Source organism: Pipistrellus kuhlii, unplaced genomic scaffold (genome assembly GCF_014108245.1).
Source record: "Pipistrellus kuhlii isolate mPipKuh1 unplaced genomic scaffold, mPipKuh1.p scaffold_m20_p_18, whole genome shotgun sequence".
NCBI lineage: Eukaryota > Metazoa > Chordata > Mammalia > Chiroptera > Vespertilionidae > Pipistrellus > Pipistrellus kuhlii.
Genome location: NW_023425493.1, coordinates 13,035,979 through 13,061,148, shown reverse-complemented (window position 1 = coordinate 13,061,148; position 25,170 = coordinate 13,035,979). Strand labels below are relative to the sequence as shown.

General features: G+C 40.4%; 1 long non-coding RNA gene across 5 annotated transcripts in view; it reads left to right on the top strand.

Moving 5' to 3' along the window:
• LOC118721220 overlaps positions 1-25,170 on the top strand; it is a 195,497-nt gene that overhangs the window by 21,251 nt on the left and 149,076 nt on the right. Inside the window, exon 4 of one of the 5 annotated variants that reach the window (XR_006741938.1) lies at positions 4,703-6,752. The exons of 3 other annotated variants lie outside the window; for them this stretch is intronic. This is a non-coding gene — a long non-coding RNA (uncharacterized LOC118721220). Of the gene's footprint in view, positions 1-2,500; positions 3,807-4,702; positions 6,753-25,170 lie in introns of those variants that run through there. One more of the 5 variants, XR_006741939.1, reaches the window with a different exon arrangement.

Below are 25,170 nucleotides of genomic sequence, written 5' to 3'. Positions count from 1 at the left end.
AATTCAATGGACTGCATTCATCAATTTTGGTCTCCGGGGTAGAGTCTTGAGACTAAGTCCCAGAATTCTTGGCCCCACCCCGTTTGTGGCATTAACACACACACACACACACACACACACACACACACACACACACACAGACCTTGGCATAGTTCACCAAGCAGGTGTTTTTTGTTTTTTTTTTCTCTTTGTTTCAAAGAGGCTCAGCTGAACACTAGATTCCTCGCCCAGCACAACAATCAAAAATCCAGAAAACCTCAGCTGCCTCTGATGATGTCACAAAACCCTTAAGAATGCTCACTGCTGGGCTGGGCACAGGTCCAGCAAACACAATTCTTTCTGCCAGTTATTCAGCGTCTTTGACAGGTTAGGTGGTCTTTTTTTTTTCTTTTTCTTTTCTTTTTTTTTTTTCATCCTCTTAAAAGGCAGTTCAGTTTACCTCTAAGCAAGACATTAGCTCTGGCGGCCCCAAATAACATTTTAATTGAAGTCTCAGTCCAAACAAATGCTCGGCCTCTTTATTAACCCCAACAGTGTAATTTTTCAACCCGGGACTGATTCAGGGGGAAACTGTCTCACTTAAACTGCCATGCTACGGAACATGGCGGTTTTCCTCAATCAGTCTCTATTCTGACCTTAATTTGAACCCTAATCTCTTTTAACCATGTTCTCTTTATTAGCTGCCCCTCGCTTGCCACAATACTAATTTTCCTGTTTTTGGACTATCGCTTTACAAAGGTATTTTACTCCCCCTTCTGTCCCCAAATGTAACCAAGAATTTCATGGGCCTTTTTGAGAAAGGGGAAGGTAATACTTATGCTTACCGTTTTTTAGGTTTAGTAATTTAAATAGCTGCCCTACAGAATGTTCTATACAATTTTAGACTGTATTTTTGAGGTACATTAAAGTTTATGAAAAAACCCATACACTTAATTGTCAGAAAAATAAAAAATATATATATTTAAAAGGATTATAAAATATATATTTTTTTATACACAGACAGGTCCAGACTAATAAAGTAGGAACTAAGGCTATTATCTTGATAATTAGGGCAAAAACAGTATTTTATTAGAAGCTTCCCATCTTTTTTGAGGGGAGTGGGGGCCTGAATTATCCAGATAATTACTTCAATTCCTTTCTTCATTTTTTATGCTTAGATACAATGAGTAATGGCAGAGAAAATAATTTATTTTCTTAATGATACCTTTCCACTTTCTGACATTGGTAAAAAGATCCAAATTAAAAAGGAAAGCAAAAACACCTTTTCAATAACAATGAAAAAAACAAACACAACAACCTGTGTTTTTCTATTTGGAATCTACCTTAATATAGCCGAACTATGTAGGGACAAAAACAGTGCTGATGATCATGTGCTCAATTAGATGTATTATAGGTCCTTGTACTTTTTGGCATTAGCATGAAAGCATATTGGCTGTTATTTGTTATAACCTAATTGGACACTTTGTCTCTATTTACCCCTCTGTTCTCTGCTTAATACAATGGTTTGATGATTGCAAAAATTACATTTCTGTGACTTTAAAGTCCTAGAACTAGGACTGTCATTGAAAGTTGGAGGTTTGGCCTTGGTGTTTGGAAGACTTCTGGGTGAGAGGAGGTAGGCAGCTGGGAACAATTGTCTGTCCCCTGCAGTGTTCAGAGGCATTCGCAGCGTGCTGGCACTGTAAACTTTGCCTTCATTTCATTGGCTCGAACAATTAGTGGGATTGAATCAGAGTTTTCCTGGATCATAGTTTATTACACGTTATTAAATTCCACTATTCAAGAAGTTGCTGCTATGATTATAAAACTTCCCGACATGTCCCTCAAAGCCCCCTTCTCCATTCCTTGAGTATTCCTTTTCCGTGTATCTTATGCTTCTCTCGTAGACAAGGTTTCTTTTCTTCTTTTTCTCCCCGCTTGGTGCTCATTTAAGGAGCTAAGAGCTAATGTGAAAATACATCTTTGAAAGGATAACAAAAATGAGAAGTGAAAAAAAAAATGGATGAGGATTCTTAATTAGTCTGTTATTTGTCACGCACGATTTAACATGGTATGCTTAGCATTGTGCATTCCCCAAAAGAACAAGGCTCTTTTTTTTTTATCCCAAACTTTAGCTGCCTCTCATTCATTATATCCCTTCTTGTCACTTTCCATTAGCTGATTGTGACATCCTTTGCTGGAAGGGCGAGCAAGCAGATTACTTCCAAACTGGTGTAAGTGACACTCAAAAGACTGGCCTAAAGGGGGTTCTGTGACAGCAACAAGCTCCTTAGCCCCTGGAGTTGGAGAATGTCATTTCAATAATATATTGGAGTGCACTGTCACAGCATTTTTGTAGCAACTTGTTAACTTCCCAGAAGAGGCAGAAATGGGTTTCCTGCTGGAACTTAATATATTGTTATAGCATCTAGTGTTGTCCCTATTTCTGATGATGGTGATGATGATAATACTTTATTGTACCGATCCAACACTTCTAACTAGCATATCTTATATTTTACAGATGAGGAAACTGAGGAGCAAACAAGTTAAGTAAATTGTCCTATTGTCCCATAGCTAATAAGTAGCAGAGCTGAGGTTTTAATTGGGGTCATTCCATTCGAGCAGGCTACACACACTGCACTAACTTGTAGGACACGTTAGCATCTCTCTCTAAAGCAAAAGAAATGATCAAAAGATTATTCATTTTAGTGCAACTGGAAAATATCCTCACGAGGCACTTCTAAATGGAGGTGGGAGCTGACTGAATGGGTCAGCCTGGGCTCAAACTCAGATGGGTAGATTATACAGACTAAGAAAAGAAGTGGAGAGTCTGATGTTCTGATTAGATCAACCCTGAATATGTGAATTGTCCCCAACCATTATCCCTGTCCCCCTTTATCCAAAGGTCCAACCTTAGGAATCATCCTCGGCCTTGGAAGGGGGTTGACCTGGGAAGAGCTAAATGCTTGCAGATAACAGGTGAATCCAAGTCAGTCACAGACAGGATTCTGATATGAACAGCACCAGTGCCAATCCTGGCTGTCACCCAGACCCTCACCCCAGCTTCTGACCTCATAAGGTCTTCTGCTCTAGAAAACTAAATCTTTGTCATTAACCAAGTTCCAGCTTCTTTCCTTCAGTAAGAAAGTTTTAGCTTCTTTCCTCCAGCAACCTTTGAAACGTTTTGATTATAACATAGAAAATATGGAAATAGCACTACATTAAATGGAACGGCTCACCACTAGAGGAAATTGGTAGTCTTATGGTATATGCCTTTCTAGACTAGGTTATACCTATGGCAGTATAACATGGTGGGACAGATGCTGAAATCGGACCACCTGTCTTTAAATCTAAACACTGCCACCAGCAGTGTCACCTAACCTCTCTGGGCCTCAATGTTTCGCTTGCAAAGTACCTCCCGTGCAAAAGTTGTGACAATGACGGGGTGCATGTGAGGTCACTGGCCCATGGGAATCAGTTATTTCACTCTCATTACCATTACGTGTGCGTTGGCCCGGTGTTCTTGTCTCACTTGCTGTTTCTGACCCTGTTCCAATCCCCTGGATTCCAAGTCCATAAATAACTTCATCCTCAACCATGATTCTGTCCCTTTTTAGTCCGTGTGCTTTCACCAGCCTCCCCCTTACTGCACATCAGTGACTTTCTAGGTCTCACATTCTGTTTAACTTTTACATCAGCATCGATAGCATCTTATTTCTACGTCTTGTTTGCTGGACACATTTCTGCCTGGATGTCCTGCTTCCCCTGCCTGGCACCAAGGCAAAGCCTGAGAATCCCTCCTCCTTCTCGTCTGTCTGGAACTTCCTTAAGGCAGTGTTTCCCCAGGGGTACGGGCAGAGTTTGGTGGGGGTACGCGTTGCACTGGAGTTTGGTGGGGATATGCACTGCACCGTGCTTAGCTGCGCCTAATTCTGCCTTCTCATGAGTATGAGGGGTACTTAACGTTATGCAAATTATAGAAGGGGTACACATATGTCAAAAGTTTGGGAAACACTGGCTTAAGGGATTGCGCATGGAGGCAGCATCAAGAGTTTGTGATCCTGCAGATAGCAGTAGTAGCATCAACCTCCAGCTTGGGGGCAAAATAGGTTCCAGATACACAGGGTGGGCAAAAGAAGGCTTACAGTTGTGAGGATGTGAAACACAGAGTTTGTTCTTGTATTATCATTTACTAATTGTATTATTTTCCACATGAACAACTTTAAGCCTACTTTTGCTAACCACGGTATAGATCCAATACAAGGGCAATTATATTTGTTAAAACCGTTTTAAATGTAAAAAAGGATTTTAAAAATGATTATTATTATTATTATTATTATTATTATTATTTTTAAATGCCTGCTGTTGTCAAGTCTGTCTTCTCACAGATCTTTGCACCACTCAGAAGGGGGAAAATATGTATATTACATATGTGTGTGTGTGTGTGTGTGTGTGTGTGTGTGTGTGTATTTTAACTGGCAGAATGCATGTGATGGGAGAGTAGATGGCCAGCGACAGGAATGGGGGAGGGGAATTACATTTAAGGAAGCTGTGAGTTCACATAGACCTTTCAGACTCAAAAAAAAAAATGTTGATTTTACATGCCAAAGTCTTGAAAGGGGCTTGACGGCTCACGGCTTTGGTGTATTTTTCCAGATGGCAGATGCCATTTTGTGTTTTGCATAAATGGACTAAATTTGCTTGCTCTTTGTACTTATTTCAGAGGCAACCATTCTTTGCTTTCAATAGGACAGAAGAGCTCCTTGGCACTGAAGCCCTCCTGGTCTGTGAGGGAGGAAGGAGGGATGTTCTGGGGATACACAGGCATCAGCCAAAACTTCCTTCATTCAGATGAGGAAAGAGCTTGGGCTGGGGCTTCTGATGCTCGTTACCTAAGGATTGTTCTGACCGAGTGAATCATAGAAGGTCAGCTACGCTGAAGAACTTCCCAAAGTTCCCTTTCCACTTTGCCCATTTTTATCCCCGTGGAGGACCCTTAGGTTTGTTAGATTCTTATTTCAACTCCTCTACATATTACTAATTCCTAGATATGTGATCCTATAATTCAGCACCTCTGTGCTTCAGTTTCTCCAAGAAAAAATAAAAAGGGGGGGATGATAATAATAAATAATACTTATCTCTGAGGATTGCTGTGAAAATCCCATGGATTCTAAATCCATGTAAAGGGTTGAGAACAGTGCTTGGCATACAAGTGCTCAAAAAATGTGGGTAATTATTATTGTTGTGATTAATTTCTGTGGGAATTTGCATGCTTTTCTTATTTTCTGCTGATGGGCCCTGTCCTACTCCCTATGCTGACTCTTTGGGTAGTTTTTATGGAACTAGACTGGCGATCGAGTGGCTAAACTACAGGTTTTGCAGTCAAATAGAGTCAAGCTAGAGTTCTTAAAGTAACATTCAGTAGATATATATCATCAACAAGTAACTTAATTTTCCCAGCCTCAGTTTCTTTATCTATACAACAGGGATGGTAATAACAATATTTGCCTTACAACATTTTTGAGAGGGTTAAATGAGACAGTGCTTGCACAATGCTTGCAAGTATATAAAACATGCTATGTGTTGTTATCATTTTTGCTCTTACACTAAAAAATGTCTTTAGAAGCCTGTCAAGGCTCCAGGGTTCTGGCTTCATGTCAACTCCTCCACCAGAAAAGAGGGCAAACACAGAAATAGAAATATGCTGTGAGGCTGTGACTTCATGGGGACTCTTTGACAACTAATGACACAAAATTGAGAGTATTGAGTCTTGCTCAACATGGATTTCAATTAAAGTTAGAAAACTCACAGTTCTAAGCAGGTCAGTCTCACTAGGGGTTATCCCAAAGGACAAGAACTATTGAGATAGGAACTAAAGCCTATTTTTCTGTCCTAAAGCCCCCCAAATAAAGCATAGGGTAAGTAGGTTCTGGAAGAAACAGTTACTTGTGCTGCTTACCTCTCATGAAGGAATGTGGCATAATGCACATTATACAATAGAATGATCAAGTTTCACATCTTCAAACATGTATGTTGATTTCTTCCCTCAAAATGAACATGGATGGAAGTGGCACCTGTGAGTGGAAGTAAACCCCCTGCATACTATGATCATGCTATCGGACAGTTGAAAACTGTCTAAATCATGTTTTCCTGCCTCATTCGTCACTGATGACTGGCCAGTATGAAGGGAACAAAGAGAACACAACTGAACACTTGAAGCTTTTACCCCAAAGCCAACAGGGTACCTGAAAAAAAATAGAAGAGCATGGAACAAGTATATAAAGCATCCACAATCTTGCAGATATTTTGTTTGCCCTCTTAGATTTGTTTTAACCTCCTCTTTCACTGATTATTACTTATAAAGTAAGAATCAGATGGGGTTTGGTTTGGAAGGAAAAGGGGCAGAGATGACTTTTTTTTTTTTTTTTCAATTCTGACAAGATGACAACCCCATTTTTTTTCTCTTGACCTCATGCTTAGAAATGGCTCAGAAAGTGGAATGCTATGATTAAAGATCATTAACAGTGATGTAAGAGAGGAAAGTTAAGATCAAACAAGAGACAAAAGAAAGTACATGTCAAAAAAGAAGAAAGCCCTAGCTGGTTTGGCTCAGTGGATAGAGCATCCGCCTATGGACTTAAGGTTTGGGTTTGATTCCAATCAAGGGAACGTACCTCCATTGCAGGCTCGATCCCCACCCGGGTGGGGGCGTGTGTGGGAACTAACCAATCAATGTGCCTCTCTCACATTGATGTTTCTATCTGTGTCTCCCTCTCCCTTCCACTCTAAAAGAGAGAGAGGGGGGCGGGGAAGAGAGAGAAAATAAAAATCAATAGAAAAATATTAAAATATTCTTGGGTGAGGATTAACAAACAACAAACAAACAAACAAACAAACAAAAGACTAGTTAGAGAGAACAGGAGGAAGCTTTATTAAAGTGGGGGAAGGAGAATAATAGCAAAACAACCAATAAAACAAAAACCCCAAAGCTTTATAATACTGTGACAGAGAGGCTAGCTGGTCAATGAAGATTTAACCTCCCCTTCCACAGAGTAGAGTTGTTCTTGAGAAGCAATTACTCAGCCACAGACTACATTTCCCAGCCTCCCTTGCAGTGATGTGGGACTATGAGACTAGTTATTATTAGGGGAATCTAAGATGAATTAACATGTGTTACTTTTGTCCTCTGTTAAGATTGTGTGTATTTTCCCTATTCTCCCCACTCCCCTTTCCCTTGCTTCACCCTCTCTATCTTCTGGCTGCACAACTCTGATGTCTGCCATATCGAGAAGATATGAAGCCATTACATGGAAGGAATCTGGGTTCCTGAATGACTTTTGAAGGAGGGAGCCTAGGACAGTTGCCCAACCAAGATTATACACATTAGACTTTTTGTGAGTGATAAGTGAACATTGATGGGTTAAGCCACTGAGCTTTCTGGGGTCGCTTGTTACACCAGCAAGCATTACTTACCTTGACTAATACAGAACTTGACACCAGAAGGGTGCTCTAGAAGGGAGTGCTTTTTCTGTTCATCTTTGTTTTAAGAACTAGTTAATTATTTCCTGATAATCTTTTTTTTCTTCTATTGTGTTATGAAAAGCAGCCAATAACAACCCACCCATGCTATTTTTTCACCTACAAGCCCAAGAGTCATGTGGTCTGACTTTCAAGTTACTAAAGGCAACAGATTTGCTCAGTGTTTTTCCACTGCCCGATAGGGATCTCCAGCTGTCTGGCCTAATATGTTTCCAGCAACTTGACTACAAAGGTGATGCCACATGTTTTAGGGTTTTGTTATAGGATACCACATCTGGCATGAAATGTAACAGTCTCCTTTGGTCAGAAAAAAAGAAGCCTCTTGTGGCAGATGTAAGGCAATGTGTTCACCAAGCCATTATGTGCCCAGGGAGGAGACCATAGTTCCCACTCCCTTGCAATGTAATTGGGTCCACGGCACCAATTCTTTAATGGAATGTAAGCAGACATACTGTGCTACCTTTGGTCCAGGGAATTAGGAGTACATGTGTTTTTTCTCTGCTTTCTCCTCCTCTTCCATAGGAATCTTGAATAACATGTATTCAGATAGCGTAGCTACAAGATAGAAGCCACTTGGCCTACATCCTGAACAAGAAATAATCTGTATTTTGTTATGCTGCTCAGCGTAGGAGCTTGTTTATTACCAAAATATATCTATCTCATTCTGACTTATTATGAAGGAATAACATGTACAGAATTTGAGATTTACAGGGAGAGTCAGGGAGTAGAGATCAAGGAGATTGTTGGTAAGTTTCAGGAAATCCAAAGTGAAGGACTCGCCGGGAGGCCATGTTGCTGCTGCTGGTCTGAGCAGCCTGCAGCACTGAAGGGGGTGGTTCCCAGGAGGATGCTCAGCAGCAGACACCTGGCCCACGTCTGCTGCCTGCCAGTGCCCACACACCTGCTTGTAGCTACCAAGAGAGCAAAGTGGTTTCTTCCTTCCACCTTCCAATGATTGTGCCTCCCAATGGCAAGATCATACCAAGTGGCACAGTGGGAGCTCAGGTCAAAGATGGTACTTACTGAGTCTCAATGAGAAAGGTCTGGCACAAGTGTTCCTTGTCCTTCCCATAGGAAATTCAAATGGCCATTCCTCCATAACCCATTTTCTCTTAAAAGCTCCTTGAGGACAGGTCTTAATCAGCTCTTTATTCCCAGGATTAGACCATGCCAGACAATAAATAGTTCTGAAGTGATTTGGATGGGATGACAACAGAATCGAAAGCAAATGATACACTTGTCCCCAAGTGTTTAAATTGGATTTCAAGGACTGCTGTCCATAGAACCTGACCATTCTTCCTAATGACTGCCCCAGATTCTGCCTCAGCTCAAGCCATCTTCCTTTCTAGCCTGCTCAAAAAGGGACCTGAAGCTGGAGCTCTGGGTCCTGTCTGCACAGCCAAAAGGGGGAGGATCTGACAGTAGTCTAGTTTATTGGATTCATGGAGACTTTCATTAAACAGCATTATCAAGTTGGCTCTGTAGCATGAGTCAAGGTGTTTCTATATTTTGTACACTTGGTTTTGAACACTACCTTTGAGCTCTGGCAGAGGTGGGATCTCTTTGGCAATGTAGGATTTATGAGTTCACCTTGGGGCAGGTTGTGGAGTATTCTCAGTGAAGAGGAGGTGGAGTGGGTTTGGATACTAGGAAGACCTGTTCAGCTGTAAGCAGAGGGAGGGCCAGACCCTGGTGTGATTTTATCTGAAAAGGCACAAAGGTAAAACTCTGAGGAAGATTAAAGACATCCTCTTGATATTTATTTTCCCCACCAAAAAAAAAGGGTAAGACTACTGTGCCCATGGTAAAAATAATGGTGGAATGACCCAGACTTATTTAGAACCATCAAAGAAATTAAATATATGGATCATGTCGATAATTAATCTTTTGGTTATTATCAAATGGTGGCTGTATCCAGCTGAAGAGCACTGTGTGCATAATAACAAAATTATGGGAGATATGGTGATGTAACAATTGCTAGTGCCCAGCATTTACCCTCTCTTTTCCATTCCCACCCACCTTGATCTCTGGCTATATTTAGTTGTTTTTGCATAGTGCACCTGGGCCAAAATCTGCTTTACAAAATTAAAAGAATACAGAGAAGAGCTAGAGTCTTCATAGAAAAATCAGACTCCATATAGGTTACCCACATTCCTTGTCGGTTAATATATTTTCCCCTACTTTGCACCTAGACTCATGGCTGAAACACAATCACGTTTACTTTGTATAAAGGGAAGTAGGGCATTGAGCAATCACCTAATGAATATAGTCAAGATGGTTAATGAATCTGGAAAATTCCACTCTCAAAAAAATTACTTTCTCTACTCTGTAGCAGATTTCCTCTTGGCCTTAATTATCCACAGAGTTGTCCAATTTTTCTGATAATATTTACCCTTGTTGACATCACCTTAATAATTTATTTAATGGATTTCATTGGGTTTATTTGGGAACCCTTTATTCTAAGTGGCTTCTTTATCAATTAATGCACCTATTCAATAAACATAGAACTCCTTTCCAGTTGTCTGTTGCTGTATAATAAACTATCCAGAACCTAGTGACTTAGTGCAACAATTCATTACCACTCTTGGTTCTTGAAGCTGATGGGCTCAGCTGAGCAGTTCTTGTTTGGAGTCCTCATATGATTGCTATCAGATGGTAGCTGAGATTAGACCCATCGTGTATCTGTCATTGGGTTAGTTGGGAATATCTCTCTCTCTCTCTCTCTCTCTCTCTCTCTCTCTCTCTCTCTCTCTCTCTCTCTCTCTCTCTCTCTCTCTCTCTCATTAGCTGGGGTATCTTCAGAACTTGTTGTTCCCTTTGTGATCAGCCTTTTAACACTGTGACCCAGCTTCTTCTAGCACAAGTGTTCTGAAACAATCAAGTCGGAGTTACAAAGCCTCTTAAGACCTAACCTTAGCTTTCATGCGGATTACTTCTATCTTCTGTTTGTCAAAGCAGTCCCTAGGCATCCCAGATTCCAGAAGTCAGAGAAGTAGATTTCAACTTACATTAGCGAATCAAGTTTCTTTCTGATGGCAGTCATTTAAATGACAAGCTACCACAAGCCCCTACTATGTGACAAGCACTAAGTTAGGTGCTGGGGAAAAGTGTTGAACAAAACAAACACAGCCTCTACCCTTGGGGAGATTAAAATCCAGCGTAACTAACTTCAGTTTGACTCCACAGTTTTTACAATCCAATGCTAAATAGTAAGTCCCAATAGCAAGTATATTTGGGTATGAAATTTGCAAACAGTTGTTCTGATCATTTGTGGTGTGGTCATTTTGTGGCTTTCTGGTCCATATCCAGATCAGCTTGATAAGCTGGTTCATCCATGCATTCCTTAAAACATTGTCCGAGCATAGCAGATACTCATCTGTGGCTTACCATGTGGAGTTCCTACTGTGCATGGAGGCTGCGACTAATTCTTCAACTTACATTAGGGAATACAAGAGAAGCTGCAAAGTCAGATTTTGCTCCTGCTGGGCTTCCTCTTTTGGTCCGGTGCAGGTAGAGCAATTTGTGACAATTACAAAGCAAGAAGGGCACCTAAATAACACAGGATAAACTCGCCAGGTAGAATCTTCCAGATCCCTCCCTGAGAATTCTCTTCTGGAGAGAAGTGTTTTATTATTTGCCTCAGTTTTCTTCTCCCTGTGCCATTAAGAGAAGGTGAGCTAGGTTAAGTGAAAGGAGATTTCAGAACAGGAATGTTGACAGAAGAATTGTGCTGCTCAGCAAATCTCAAGTCTTATCATTTTTGGCATAGTTCATGTCCATTCAGTGATAACAGCTAGGAGGACTTGGGGGAGAGGGCTCATGATGACACAAGAAATACCTTGACATGTCAGAAACAAAGGTCAAAGCCTGCAAAGGTCCAAGGGCAGGCAGTATTCCTGTGCACACTTGTCAAGTTCCCTGCCATGAAACTATTGTGCTTTCTTATGGCATGCCTATATACCTTTCTTATCTCACAAAGAAAGAAAGGACATTATAGGGGATGACTGAAGCAAAACTAAATTTTGGCTCAGCTTTCTTATAATAAGGCTCCTCTATCAATCCATTAACTTCAACTTCATAGTTCATACTGCAGCAATAGTGACACTTGTGTCCCCTGCTTATGATTTGCTAAATTAAACTTCTTTTCAGTTGTCATGCCATCTATCTACCTGAAATGCCTGTCCCTGATTTCTCTGGATATTCATAATATATTTTAATTATATCCTATTCTTCATTTGACCAGCACATACTTGATGTGTTTTGTGTTATGTTCTTTTGTGCCTGCTGATAGATTTATTACTTTACAACTTTTCTTGTATACCTGATTTACCCAACTAGTTGGTAAACTGAATGATGACAGGAGCTTCTCTATAGACACACACACACACACACACACACACACACACATGTATTATATGTATAGAATATGTAGTACATGTATACATACATATACAAGAGATAGCTTTCAACAGCTGATGGCCATGCCTCATGCTTCATTTTCCTTTGTTTTTATAGCTTAAAGTCAAGTAGACTATTTTACAGTTACCCGATGATCAATACATCTATCTAATGGATTACTTAGATTTTAAAACACCTCAACTTCATATTTGTAAAGATGAAAATAACCTAGGTTATTGCACATATGGGAAAATTATTTTTAAATATTCACAACAAACATTAAGTTCTTGAGCTATAAGCAAGTACTTGTGTTCGATTATTTGGGGACAAAACTGATTTTTTTTTTTTAAATTATAGAAGCCTTACTTTTCAACTTGAGGCTACATACTAAGCCTTTGAATTTCCATGTCTGCTTGTGTCAAGGTTTGTTTTTACTGGTTGTGAGGGAGCCACAAACATAGTTTGGAGGACTTAAGTTTTTCCTCAATAATATCTATCCCCTGCTCTGAGCCCCAAATAAACATATAATTTAAGAAGAAACTTGGGATTGACCTCAGGAAAATTTTTCCAAGCCAACATGCCATCATCCTCACTCTTGTCTCTTCTAGTCAATTTGCTGCCCCTGAAACCTTTTTATGTACAGTTTGGCACTGCCCCTGCCTCTTCACTAGGGAAGGGGCATCCCCTCCCTTTTCTGATTTCAGGGCCACCAGGAAATATTTCCATCCTCCAAATATCATGAATTGTGTTGTCATTTCCGATATTACATTAACCTGAAATAAAGCTTTCTTCTCATAATTAGGTATACGCTTAAAACGCAAATCCTGCTGGAAGCATTAATATAATGATGAGTCCTTATGCACAAAAGATGATAATGGCTGATGGCAGATCTTCTCTTGAAAATAGGTTTCAATTAACGCAAGGTGGTGGTTGAGTTTGAGAGAAGGCAGGTCACTGCATTCTTAGAGCAATGGGTTCAGAAGTAGGATATTTACATCCCATGGAGAATCCAAAACAATCCAGTACAGAAAGAACCTAGTAAATCTTCTATTTATTTTCAGTTCACCTTAAATAAAGATTTTGGGGTATAATTTTGATGCACACAGTATAGTACTACATATGTAATTTATAAGGAAAGAGTGTATATACTTTAAGTTTCTCTTGTTGTTGTTGAGAGAAGTGCATGACCTAAAAGTTTAGAAACCACCGCTTACGAAGGATGAACGTGGATAAGGGCTTCATGAGCCTACGTGGAGGAACAGGAAACAGTTACAAAACAAGTGTTTGCCACCTCAGAATTCCGACTCCAGTTCCTACTGATTTCAGTTATGTGATCAATAGGGAATTTGCTAACGCTCAACCTGACTCCAGGACAGTCTCTTTTAAGATGTGGAGAAATTGCTCAATTTTAGGATGTTGACCGAAGAAAGTAGATTTTAATCATCTGTTTGTGTTTTCCTTTTCATTTTGTTTTCTCAAGGGTCCCATGGGAACAGAAAGTTTTGAGGGAGTTTACTGTTTGTGCAAGATGACCGGTTGGGTAAAGAAGTCCAAAGTTGATTATCTGCAGAACAAATAAAGCCTGGGCAAAGGTAACCGAAGCGAATGTCTCCCACCCACCTTGTCCCTTCAGCATGTCTAAGGGGATGTTTGCCCCAGCGATTGCATAATCAAGAACCTTATCGGTGAATGTCAAAAGGAGAGGAGGTACATTGTAGACTCCTGCTGGTTAAAAATAATCACTGACTCTTCTTTTTCTTAGCTTGATAGGCAGTTGATGGTGGTGCTTATACAAAAATCATTTTAAAAAATCTACTTGTTCATGAGATATTTCTAAATATCCAGGTATTGTCTATCAGACAGCATCTGAGAGGCTGAATTCTCTCTCTTTTTTTTTTTTTCTCCTTCCCCAAAGGTAGACAAAACACAGTTCTAGGCAAGTACAAAAATAAGTTTACTAATCAGTGCTAGTCTGGACCTTTGTTGTTGATTGTGATTAATGCCAGCAAGGACAATTGGATTGTTCTTGTGATTACTCCACAGTAATTACTGACAAGTATACAGAATGGACAGACATATAGTGTGGGGCTCAGCTAGTCTTTTAGCATAAATGTTGATGGGAAAGTGGGATGCGGTTCAGTGGCTGAGGTTAAGAACTTATTATTGTGGGGCGGGGGGTGGGATTGGTAAGGCTTTGGATTTCAGATCCTTACTGACTAGATTATTATTTAGCATTCTTTTTATTTTGACTCCTTGCTCTTGTTTTTAAAAGCTGAAGTTCATAAAGTCTATGAAATGTTTCTCAAGGAAATATTTAGGAAAGGGTTTAGACACTAAGAACAAGTTAATCAGAGTGAGATCCTCTGCCTAATTTTTGGATAGTTGAACAAAATCCTGATAGGAATGGTAAAGTCTTGTGGGAAATTCACAGAGAATTGTCTCTATCCATGTGAGTATGTATAGATATATAAATAATAACTAAAACTAGTTAGTGTCCAGATAATCTCGATAGCCATAACATTTACTGGCATAATTGTTTAAAAAGAAAAAAAAAATTTCCAATATGGAAAAAGACAAATTCCAATTTCTAAGTCTAAGCCCTGCTCTGACCTATAGTTTGGAATTTCACTTATGACCAGTTATTCAAGAGGAAAAACTAATTATAGTATAAACTTAGCATAGCTATTTGGAAATACTTCTACTTTAGACTAGGGGACATAGAACTGAGTCCTAAACAGAGTTGGTAGATTCTGGACTCTTTCAAAGTCCAGAATAAATGATTACCTTTTGGATTCTGTACATTTTTAGATTTTCCTGAAAATAATGACCTTGGGAGGGTCCAACAAGCTTTAGGAAACTACCAACCACCCATCCAGGGCTTACAGCATTGAGTATTAAAGGGAACTGCTTTCTTGCCTGGCCAGTATGACTCGGTGGCTGGGCATAAACCTATGAACCAGGAGGTCAGGTTTGATTCTGGTCAGGTCACATGCCCGGGTTGTGGGCTCCCCAGTAAGGGGTGTTCAGGAGGCAGCAGATCAATGATTCTCTCTCCCCATTGATATTTCTCTCTCCCTTTTTTTGGAAATCAAATATATATATATATATATATATATATATATATATATATATATATATATATATATATATGGCTACTCTCTAAGGAAGGTTGGTGGTGACTGTGGGAATATGTGAATTTGGACCTATAAAGTGAAATTCCTGAGTAAAGATAATGGAACAGTTTGTGAGTCAAAAATGAGCTTTGAGACTTGCAAAGCCTATTAGATCTGTCAGTTATTAATAATAAAAACAATAGTTGCATACCCTGGGACATTAGGCATTTGGTAAGGAAGATGACAGAATGGAAGAGGAAAAGGGGAGACAGAAGGACAGAGCCGGAGAGCCAGAGCGGGGCGCACATGAGGAGATGGCTGGCGGGCTGGCGCACAGAGGGCCTGCTTTTCCAATCTGGCACAGGGCTTGATGAGCCTGTTTATTCAGCCACCGTATCAGACATTCCCTTTTCCTGCCCGAAGAAGTCCCCTTTGAAGAACGGCTCTGCTGGGGAGTAGTTTCCCCTTGGACAGGCTGCTCCTGTTTGCAGGCCTAAAGGAAAAGAACTGGAAAGGCCACAAGCATGTCCTTTAAAGTGATATTCCAGCGCCATGTGAGGGGAGGATGAAATAGCAGTAAAAGATTTATTTCCCGGCTGAGGTGTTTTTTCCCTCTCTCCAGTGAATGGTAGCACTGAACAAAGGTGTTACATGAATGTGGCAAGGGTCAGGGGTTCTCGGGTCCCCCCCAGATCTGCGTGGTCAGGCCAGGGCCAGGCGTGGAGAGCATGCGCAATGTAGGAATGCTTCAAGCATCTGTGGGCCTGAGAGAACTGAGCACACCTGTGCATGTGAGTCCCTGAGAATCTAATTGGAGGGCCTAGTCCTGCAGGTCTTTTCCTGCTGGGGAATCAAAGGTAGTGATCAGCAGAGGATCCATCCGTACCTTCAGAGCAAAGCGGCAGAGAGAGCTGTGTTGGACCTGGGAACAACATTCATAATCCCATCACATAATCAGAGGTTGACGTTTTTTGCTTTGGGGCTTTCATATTAATTTCTTGTATTTCATGAGGACACTTTCTTGGTGATTTTTTTTTGTGTGTGAGTTTTGTTTTTTTAATCCTCATCTGAGGATATTTTTCTATTGATTTTTAGAGAGAGTGGAAGGGAGGGGGAGAGAAATAAGGTGACCAGACATCCTGCTTTTGGTGGGACAGTCCGATTTTTAACAATTTGTCCTGTGTCTCAGCATAAAAATTGGGACTTTTGCCGAAACCGGTTTGGCTCAATGGATAGAGCGTCAGCCTGTGGACTGAAAGGTCCCGGGTTCGATTCCAGTTAGGGGCACGTACCTTGGTTGTGGGCACATCCCCAGTGGGGGGTGTACAAGAGGCAGCTGGTCGATGTTTCTCTCTCATCGACGTTTCTAACTCTCTATCCCTCTCAATTCCACTCTGTGTAAAATCAATAAAATATATTTTTTTCAAAAAATTGGGACTTTTTAAAAACTCCACGGGACAAATTGTTAAAAATCGGGACTGTCCCGCCAAAAGCGGGATGTCTGGTCACCTTAGAGAAACATCACGTCCATTGGCTGTCTCCCTCACGCACCTGACCAGGGCCAGGGATGCAGCCTGCACCAGAGTCAAACCTGGGACCCTTCAGTCCTTGGGCCAACGCTCTATCCAGGGGTCCTCAAACTTTTTAAAGTGGGGGCCAGATCATGGTCCCTCAGAGAGCTGGAGGGCCGGACTATATGAACTACTAATTCCTACTGTAACACCTCGGCTGCGCTCACTGCCCAAAAAACCTGGCGGGCCGGATCAGACTCCTCTGCGGGCCGCAGTTTGAAGACGCCTGATGCAAAACCCGCTAGGGCGACACTTTTTGCTTTTCAAATAAGTTTTTCATCCAGCCCTCACGTTAACCCTGTGAAATAGCTAGAGGAGATGTCAGCCTCCTGAACTTCTCTCTTTGGAAAAGGCTGTGGCCAGAGAAAGAGGTGGGAACCCAGCTCATCCCTGGGCAGGGGCAGAGCCACAACCCGGGTCTCCTGACTCCCGGGCCAGGCCTCTTTTCTCTCTGTCCTTGCGACCTGTGAAGCCGCGATGGAGTTTCAGCAGAAAGGAAGGTGACACTCTCCATCTCCTCCCAGGCCCATAGGAAGTTGCTGTGACTTTGAAGCCACTGGCTTTGCTGTGTCCACACTCTCTCTCCGGGACTGGCCTTAGGGAGGAGATTCAAAGAGAAACCTTCAGAGGGGAAGTCTCGGATCCCGGTCCCCGTGGCTGCCCATGCCTCTGGTGGATTTGTTCGCTCTGTCGCCGGACCACATGAAACGGGAGCTCTCCGGAATGAAAAGGGGTCTTTGTACCACAGCTGAAGGTGAACCCTCTGAGGAAGAGATGCCACTTTTCAGGGAGAGGGGTTGGGACCCGCACTCTCTCCTTGATTCCTGGCGGAGACCCTGGGACTCACGTGGACCCCCGAGGCCTAGGAGCGAGGTTTGTGCAGAAGGGAACACAGCACAAACGATATGTCCTTGAGGCGTCAGCGTGAACCAAAGTTTCCTGCAGGGAATACAGATTCTGCTTATTGGGGCTCCAGGTAGCAACTTGAAGATGAGGTGTTACTTACAGACTGCCTTGCTGGCTTTGACACACACACCGCCTTGCACTTTATCTGTTTCTGGATGTTTGTCCTCTGTCTGCATGTAGAGCCGAAGCAGCTTGACATTGAGCCATATCTTGTAATTATTTGTATCCTCTAAGGCTTCCTCGTGCTTAACATATCTGATGAACCAATAGGAATCCATTTTCAGCCGCCCCCTTTATCCCCGTGTCTCTCAGCCCATGTTTTCAATCCGAATCACCTGGGAAGTGGGCACGTGTACTTTGAAATAAGTCCCGAGATGCAGCCCGGGCACACGGGCGTTGGAGAATGACTGCTCTATCCCTTGCCTCCTGGTTTCGGGAGCTCTGGTGATTTTGAGCAAACACAGTCTCAGACTTTGCAGTGTTTTCTGATTTACGAGGCTGATTCCTCATGTTTGTCCAATTTATGTCTGATGCTATGGGGCTAATGCAATAATAGCCCTGTGGTGTGGGCTCTTTTTCTGCCCACCGGGCAGAGGAGGAGACAGAGGAGTGGTGTTCTGAGGTCGCATAGCCAGTTTGTGGCTGAGCCTGTCTTCCTCCTAAGCCTTGGGATTCCAGGTGCTGGGCTCTTCCCCCCTCACTCCCCTTCCCCACACACACCCTGAAACTTTATACCTAGGCTATTCTCTGCGTGGATGGTGTTATTCCTGATAACGCTTGCTGCCCACACAGCTGAGGCCAGTTGCCGTGATGCGTATGTGAAGCCAGGAGAAGCTAGCAGCCTGTATTCTTAATAAATTCCATCATAGGATAACTGGCTAAGACGAACACTGAAGCGTCCTTTCATGCAAATGTTAGCGAACAGCATGTTCCTTATCACGTTGGCCAAGCAGAACTGGGGCCTGGTGAGAGGTGACAGTCCTTTCAGACAAAAGCCAGTGGGGTTGTTTGGTGACCTGTGATGGAAACTGTGCTCTCCTGACTTCATTTTGCTGGAAATGGAGAGGGCGAGAGAAGCGGGTAGAGCCCCCCAGGACTTGCTCTGTGACCTGGAGTCCCAAGGATGGCCAGGGCCAGCTCGGCAGAGGTTGGCTTCTTTAGTGTGGACATGGGGAATGCTGTGAAGGTAAGTGGTTCTCATCTCACTTCATTTAAAAGGTTCCGAGTGCTCCAAAGTTCATTTGATTTTCCAGGGAACAGGTAGCCATGCTTTCCATGGCAATCGGTGGTTGCTGGAACTTTCTAGATGGCTGGTTTACCCTTTGATTAAGTTGCAATGTATAGACAGCCATCAGAAGTGCAGACTTGTCGACTGAAAGAAAAGGTGGGTCTGAAACTTCTGCTAGTACCCAGTTCTCTTCTTTTTCTTTCATCATGAACTAACAGATGATTGATTTGCCTGTGCCGTGATTAGAAAAGGTTTCATTTTACTTGTGCACCATACATGGAATTAGTTAAGGGTTGCATTGGAAAAGAAGTGATGGACTATTGTTCACATTAAATTATAATGACAGCCTTCCTAACCACTGTGTATTTATTATGTAAGAAAAGAAAATGTCTGGTAAAATTCTGTAAAGGTTAATAACACCTTCATAATATACTCCCTTCTTTTCTATGGACTTGAATAGCCCTCCTACTGACTTTTAATGGATTATTAGAGTTAATTACATCAATTGCAATATAATTGATTCCTAAATACTATGTAGAAACCTCGTACAATTATGGAAAAACAAAAGTTATCTAGACATCTCAGATCAAAAAAGATTTGGAATTCCTGCACATTTAATTTCTGATAATCACTAGTCAGTTTGGACATTAAGATTGCATGGTGTCCTGTTTTCTCTTTGCTAGGTTTTGACAGAATTGATAGTTTTACAACATTTAACTCAATACACATGGAAATATAAGATTAAAGCTGTGAACGCATTTTTTTTTCTATAAAAAGATCACTTCACAGCTTAAAAGCTGAAATGTGTTACCTGCCTAACATTGACAGAAACAAACTCAAGGGAAAATCAAACGTGGATTTGATGTTGAGTTTTAGAAATCTCTTCTCCGCAGGTGTAAAGATTCCTGTGGGTCTTAGGGTTTGTTACCTGAGGGCTCTAAAATGTGACAAGGGGATGAATTGCCTAAAGGGGTAAAAAAAAAAATTCTTCCATTTTATTATCTAGACACAGGCTATGTGTTCTAATGTCAAAACCACTGGTTGAAAAGTGAAACTTCATTAATATCTGTTACTAGATGTCATAGAGATCAAAAAAAATCCTTGTGAATAGAGCTGTTTGAATTCAACCTTTTTATTTTTAACTGATTTGGGACAACTAGTTTGTAGTACGGACACAGTTATAAATGTGGATTTCTAAAGGACTCTTCTTCATAGGTACAAATTTCTAGATCATTCTAAAATGGTCTACCAATAAATGTGTCAAGGAGTAAGAGCTTGATGCAGTGGACAAGTCACTGGAATAGGGATCAGCAGTCCTGATGTTTTTTGTTACTGCTTAGCTCTATGACTTAATCTGTCGAGGCCTTAACATTCTTTTCCGTAAAATAAGAGACAGAGACCCTCTTAGCCCTCCTATCATGAACCTCCTGCCTTTGAACTCTTGGTGCTCTTAATGGCAACATAATTCATCTGATTCTTAATAAGCTGCTCTATTTTCACTTCTCAACCAGTGGTTTTACTTTTCAACTAGTAGCTTTGACATTAGAACACATAGCTGTGTCTAGGTAATAAAAAGGGAGGATTTTTTTTTTTAAATCAGTAGGTAAATTGCATATATCAATATATCATATATATATATATATATATATATATATATATATATATATAATCTTATCTAGTTAACTAGGTTATAAGTTTCCAAAGACAGGGTCGATGCCAATTACCTCTCAGTATGCTCATGACATATACTATAGTTTTCTAGATAGAATTCTTTGTTTGGTTGAATGAGCAGTCAACCCAAAAGAAGTGTTTCCATTTATCTCTTGAAAGTCTTTATATAACAAGGATAATGGCATAGCATCCCACTTATACTGATTTAACGTCAAAAAGCATTGTAACATTCATGGGTATGGAAAACAGGATTGATTAGTTTTCCTAAAGTATACATTATCTAGAGTTTTTCTAATGTATCACATAAAATGTTAGTTGCTTTCAATCAGATGGCATTTAATATGTAACATTTCACTCTGTTTGTTTATAAATCAAAATGCAATCCCATTTTCAATGGGATTTTTAGTAGAACTTGAGCAGCTTATCCTAACATTTACCTGGAAGGGCAACACATGACAAAAGCCTTGAAAAACAAACAAACAAAAAATTAAAATGAGTATGGGGACATACCCTCGTAGTTATCAACACAAACTATTCATCTTAAGCAATACATAATTGTAGTGATGAAATTCATGCACAAATGTGGTGATAGAGAAATTAGCTAACCAAAAGATTAGCGTCCAGAAAAAGACCTAAGAATATAGAGGAACTTAACAGATAATATGGAGGAATTTCAAATCAGTGGCTAAAAAATAGACTGTTCAGTAAATGGTACTGGGACAACTGGCTCTCCATCTGGACTCATACCATACACAAGAGTAAATTCCAGATGGGACAAAGCTCTAAACATGGAAATCAAATCTATACAAGTGTTGGAAGGAACTATGAATGAACCATTAAAAAAAAAAAATAGTGTTGGGTGAGAAAATCTTTGTAACCAAGATGAAAAATTCAGAGACCATTAAAAAAAACCCCTGACATAATAGACTTTATATTTAAAAATGTCATAAATAAAGTTAAAAGAGCAATGACAGATTGGGATAAAATATTTAAATTATACATTACAGGGGGAAAAAAAAGTGTTACTATCCATTATTCAGAGTGCCCACAAGTTAATGAGAAAGATATAAATAACTCATAAAATGGGCAAATGATACAAAATAAGCAATTCCCAGGAGAAATTGCAATGGCTAGCAAACATTTAAAAAATATGTTCACTCTCATTAGTGGTAAAATAAATGCAAAATGAAAGAACATGAGTTTCCATTTTCTACCTATCAGATGGGCAAAAAATTAAGGGAGTTGATAGGCTTTATCAGTTAAAATGACTATATAGACCATTGAGAACAGATGTCAGTATTATGTGGTTAGGTGAAAGAAGCAAGTTATAGAACATTGTACAGTATGTCATTTTTGTAGTATTTTTAAAAATTATATGTATATAAACAATAATTATTATGTATGCATTACAAATATAAGACATTATCTCATATATATATATATATATATATATATATATATATACTTACTTTTACAGAGAGGAAGGGAGAGGAATAGAAAGTTAGAAACATCAGTGAGAGAGAAACATTGATCAGCTGCCTCCTGCACATCCCCTACTGGGGATGTGCCCGCAACCAAGATACATGCCCTTGACCGGAATCGAACCTGGGACCTTTCAGTCCACAGGCTGACCTCTATCCACTGAGCCAAACCGGTTTCGGCCATATTTATCTCTTGAGATGACACTAAAATGAGTATAAGTATACGTCTCTAAGTGCTGAATTACTTTTCAGCTGGAAAACAGTCCTCCCATTATTCTTTATTAAACCCTCACCAAGCTGAATAACTGATCTTTAGGAGGCAGTTAAAAGTCATTGTGTAATCGAACTGAGTATTATATGAATAGGTGTAGTATTTTATGGAATCTCAGAAAACTCTGGTTAAATACTTCAAGTCAATCTTGTTGAATTGGGTCAATTATATAGGGTTCTGGCCCTAACCCATGTCTTTGGTTGGATCTTGTCAAGACCCTCTTAATTTTCAGGTTCCTGGCTTTTGTGCAAGGGCTGAGGTTGGTCTGCCCTCTATCTCAGCTGTAATGATTCCATATGACATCCAAGGGCATCCCCACCTCTTTAGAACAACTCGAATATAACTAAATTACAGCATCTTGGAACCCAGGTCATCAGCGCGGTTAAACAAATCAATGTAAATGAAGTCTTGTAGACTAGGTTTAACTTGCTTCCAAGTTATTTGTTAGCAAAGAGTTAACAAGTTCAGACCTTTGGTCATATGGGTCTTTAAGGAAAGCTTTTTTCCCCATCCCAATGACTTCCTGTTCATGAGAAAATGAGAGGAAATGAACGTCTAACAGGAGGGTGGTCCCACCCTTTTCCAGTCGTGTGGCTAATTTGTCAGGTGTAATATTGGCACCTGGTGGCTTGTGTTGGCTTCCTGCCCACCCTTGCTGGGGAAATATCCAAATACTTGCAATAGGCGGTAGAAGACTTCAAAGCCATTTGTAAGAGAAAGGATGTTGTCATTAAAGAACTTGATGGCGAATACTCCCAATCATTTAGTGATGTCAAGATAAAAGGAAAATTTTAAAAACACATTATCTAGAGTTTTTCTGATGTATCACACGACCTGATACAAAACAAAGCATTGCAGGTGATTTAGTAATAATACATTTTCAAGAAAGTATACTTATTGATTGAATGTTAATTATTCCTGTTTTTGAGAAGTTAGCAAAGGTATCAGTTATTTGTAAGAAGATGATGACATTATTTATTTAAGGATAGAATTCTTACTGCTCAGATTCACCTTTACATATGTACTCTCTTTATTCCTGCTAATGGAATCATTTTCTTTTCATCAAAAGAGAAAACTACAAAAATATCAAGTGGATCTGAGAAAGGACAATATGGGTTTTCAGGATTTCTTAGGTATGTTGGATGGGCACAGCTGGTTCAGTTCCATACCTCTCAGTTTCAACTAGAAATAATTACTGCCTTTTGAACATGATATAGATAATTGTCCAGCAATTCAAGGTAAATTTGTCCACAGACTATAAGCAGTGGTCGTTAAACCATAACAAAATTCTACACAACAATGAAACTTCTTTTAGTTTTTATAATTAACGTAAGCTACACTGGCTTTAGTGTGCCTAAAACTCTTCTGGCAAAGTCAGCATTCATGGGTATGGAAAATAGGATTGATTAGTCTTCCTAAAGTATACATTCATGGTGTCATCACTTTTAAACCTCATTCAGTTAATGGTCGTCAAATCATCAACAAGTATTTATTGTTTTTATTGGCCTAACACTATCAAAAGTTTCATAAATTATTGAGTAGATATTTGTTGAATGTCTACTGTGTGGAAGGGTATGTACAATTGAGTTGGCTGTGGTAGAAACTGAAGCATAGAGGTCCCTCAACCTTAAGAGCTGATGGCAAATGGTTCAGCTTTCCAGAGATCTTACACATTTACAATCTACCTTCTGACAAACTGTAAATGGGGTGGTAGTGCAGAAAATGGGTGATCATTGTCTCTGAGGAAGGCTATAGCTCACTGAATATTAACACTAAATAGTATTTAGACAACCAAGAAATGAAAACTGAACATTTGGAGTAAGTGGGAACTCTCAAGTGAGTATAGGGCGGAAGATCCATTGAAATGACTATCACATTGGGTTGCCGTTTCTTTGTGGAGGGAAATAAGGCTGATGGGCCCAGTGCCAATAACATGAAAGATATGTAAGTTCAGATGAGGAATATGGGTTCTCGAATATGGGGGTGCGGAAGGGGTATGCAATTTAAATAGTAATTTAGGAAGATTTTTCTCACAGTGATAGAGGATGACTACAACTAGGAGAAGCTGTCAGGAGGAAGATTTATTTACAGAGCTCTTGCAGGAGACAGGGTTAAAAGAGAACCCCAGATGGTGATGATAGGAATGGATATATAAATGAATTCAAGGGACATGTTGAAGGAAGGATGAGACTAGGTGGCATTGGATATAGGGGTTGGGAGAAGAAAGCAAGTCAGAAATAACTCCAGAATTTCTATACTAGAAGGCTGGATGATGTGTAACACCACTGATCTCTTGATGAAGCGTATACCTAGACAGTTTATACCTAGCATGGTATAACTTGGGAACTATCTTAGAGGCAGTTAGGGGCCAGGAAAAGACAAAGAAATGATGGTTAACAGCTACCCACCACCTATAAATCCAAATTCCATACCCTGACTTTTCAAGGCTGCTGTCTCCTAACCCCATGCTACTTGTTCAAATTCATGTTCAGCTACCCCACATCCTGTACTAATCCTCCTGGTCCAGTCAGGCAGCAAGTAATCCTCCTCCTCCTCACCTCTGCCTCTTCCCACTTTCTCTCCTTCCCTTATTCTTCCTATCTCTGTGTCTGAATTCTTTCTATTCTCCTTGTGTGGCACCCACTTTCTAAATCTCTAAGTATTAACATCTCCCTGTGCATTAGGACCCTCGCAGGTCCTTTCATCTGAAGATGTGTTTCTAAAACTCCAATGCACACCCTTATTTCTCTTTTTGAACTCTTGCAGCATTTGCAGCTTGCACTGCTTATGAAGTGCTCACGCCACATACAAGTCTCTGTTGTTTAATCAGGTCAAACATAAATGCCTATCTTGTTTTGTCTGCAAATTTATGAATACCTTGAGGCTAAGGATCAATATTCCTCATGCATCAGATAGGAATTATTTTTGACTGCCAAGAACAGAGGCTTCCAAACAGTGGCTTAGATGTTCCAGTCCCTAACATGGCCACAGTAGTCCTGGTAACCAAGTCATT